This window comes from Sorex araneus, chromosome 2 (assembly GCF_027595985.1).
Source record: "Sorex araneus isolate mSorAra2 chromosome 2, mSorAra2.pri, whole genome shotgun sequence".
Lineage (NCBI taxonomy): Eukaryota > Metazoa > Chordata > Mammalia > Eulipotyphla > Soricidae > Sorex > Sorex araneus.
In genome coordinates this window covers 193,333,090-193,335,452 of record NC_073303.1, presented here as the reverse complement: position 1 = coordinate 193,335,452, position 2,363 = coordinate 193,333,090, and the positions used below count along the sequence as shown (strand labels likewise).

General features: G+C 46.3%; 1 pseudogene; it reads left to right on the top strand.

Moving 5' to 3' along the window:
* The first annotated feature begins 213 nt into the window (after positions 1-213).
* On the top strand, positions 214-1,120 carry LOC101539100 (TBC1 domain family member 7-like; annotated as a pseudogene).
* The last annotated feature ends 1,243 nt before the right edge of the window (positions 1,121-2,363 follow it).

Here is a 2,363-nt window from a genome sequence, read left to right as displayed (position 1 = left end):
AGGAAAAGAAGTGACTCAGGAGGACTGTGATGGGTGTGACCCAATAAACCTAAGCTCCTTGTGGCAAGGGTGAAATGACAAACTAATGTTAGGCCTAAGATATTTAGAGCTATATTACAGCATCACTGACTCTTTTTTCTTACTTTTAAAAAAAAAAATTTTAGGGGCCGCGTCTTCCCGGCCGGGCGCTGCTTCGGCGCTACCCCCGGGCGCTGCCCGCCTGCTGGAGGATGAAACATGACTGAGGACTCTCAGAGAAGCTTTCGCTCAGTGTATTATGAGAAAGTGGGATTTCGTGGAGTGGAAGAAAAGAAATCATTAGAAATTCTCCTCAAAGATGACCGTGTGGATATTGAGAAGCTCTGCACGTTTAGTCAGAGATTCCCTCTCCCGTCCATGTACCGTGCCTTGGTATGGAAGGTGCCTCTAGGGATCCTCCCTCCGCACCACGAGTCCCATGCCCAGGTGATGCTGTATCGCAAGGACCAGTACGCGGATGTCCTTCACGCCCCCAGAGTGATCCGCTTTGTCAGTGATGCCACGCCTCAGGTCGAAGTCTTCCTCCGCATGTGTCAGCTGGAGTTGGGGAAGTTGCCTCGAAGTCCTTCTTATCCACTGGAGTTGGAAGATGAAGTATCTCTTGCCATTGCGAGAGCCATGGAAGAGGTGATCGAGGACGGCGTGGACTGCTACTGGGTCACCCGATGCTTTGTGAACCAGTTAAACAACAAGTTCCGGGAGGCTTGACCCCAGCTGCCAAAGGCGTTTGAACAATACTGGAATCTGGAAGAGAGCCGGCTGCTGAGTCACCTGAAGACGTGTTCCGCCGTGTCCAGGCTTCCCTACGATCTCTGGCTCAAGAGGTGCTTCATTGGGTGCTTACCTGACTCCAGTTTACAGAGGGTTTGGGATAAAGTCGTGAGCGGATCCTGTAAGATCCCAGTTTTTGTAGCTGTGGACATTTTATTAACCTTTAAAATAAAAGTGATGGCACTGAACAATGCAGAGAAGATAAAAAGGTTCCTGGAGAATATTCCCCAGGACAGCTCGGATGCCATCGTGAGCAAGGCCATCGACCTGTGGCACAAGCACTGTGGGACCCCGGTCCATTCCGCCTGAAGCCCCCACGCAGGCCGCAGGCCAGGGGTGGTCTGCCACGCCCGCCCTGACCACCTCGGTTGTTCTCGGGACACAACATGCTCACCTGACCCAAAGGAGGGGATTTTGCTTTGGTGCTGAAAGTGTTTTTTTTCCCCTCCCCTTTTTATTCCTTCTCCAGTAAAATTATTTAATTCAAAAAAATTTATTAGAGAATCACTGTGAGGTACAGTTACAAACTTATGAACTTTTGTGTTTGCATTTCACTCATACAGTGATCGTTTACCCATCCTTCCACCAGTACCCATTCTCCTTCACCAACAATCCCATTATCCCTCCATCACCCCCACTCCATCCTCTACCACCCCACCCTGCCTCTGCAGCAGGGCATTCCCTTTTGTTCTCTCTCCTTTTGGGTGTTGTAGTTTGCAATAGAGATATTGAGTGGCCTTCATGTTCGATCTATAGTCTACTTTCAATTCGCATCTTCCAACCCTAACTCTTATAAAGAACATTATCTCCTTCATGTAGACCCTATCTTTATGGCATTCTCTAGGTCTAAAACCTGATCAACTCAAAATGCTATCACATTCCCAATTAGGGTTTCACCATATTAATTTGGGAGAGACAGTTCAGTCCAGACACGTCTAGCATTAATTATTTTCAAATTCTGTTTAGTCCCATACAAGAGAGGCCAACTAAAAGATCGTTGCAGAAGGTCATTCAGGAACCAAGGAGGATTAAGACATGTAGTGTTGAAGGAAAATCTCTTGTGCTATTAGAGTAAACTCCCTTGAAATCAGTTCCCCAGTACTATGCTAAACTACAGTGGCACCCTTAGAGTGGCTGCAGCACCAGCTTCAAATTGCATGACTGTTGTTTACCAAGGAATCTAACCTCCTTTGCTGTGTGAATAAGAATGAGTATAAGGTCATTCCTGAACTGTTGTAGGTTGTTGTCTAAATCAATCCTGTAGATATTACAAGACAAACCAGACCAAATCAGAGAGACCATAGCACATGCACATTGTCACACACCTAGTGTAAAGTAACACTAAATTACCTAAAAGTGCCTCAATTAAGGAGAATTACCACCCCCCTTTAAGCTGCAATCATAGCCATTATGTATCACCAGTTTTAAATCAGTTCCCTGGGAGATGTCCTGATTAGGCAGATTTCCCAATTAAACCTGTCCCAGTTGAGTGGAGCGTACCATTCTGATTAGATTCCTAATTTATATGGGAGACTCCATACTATATAGGAAAG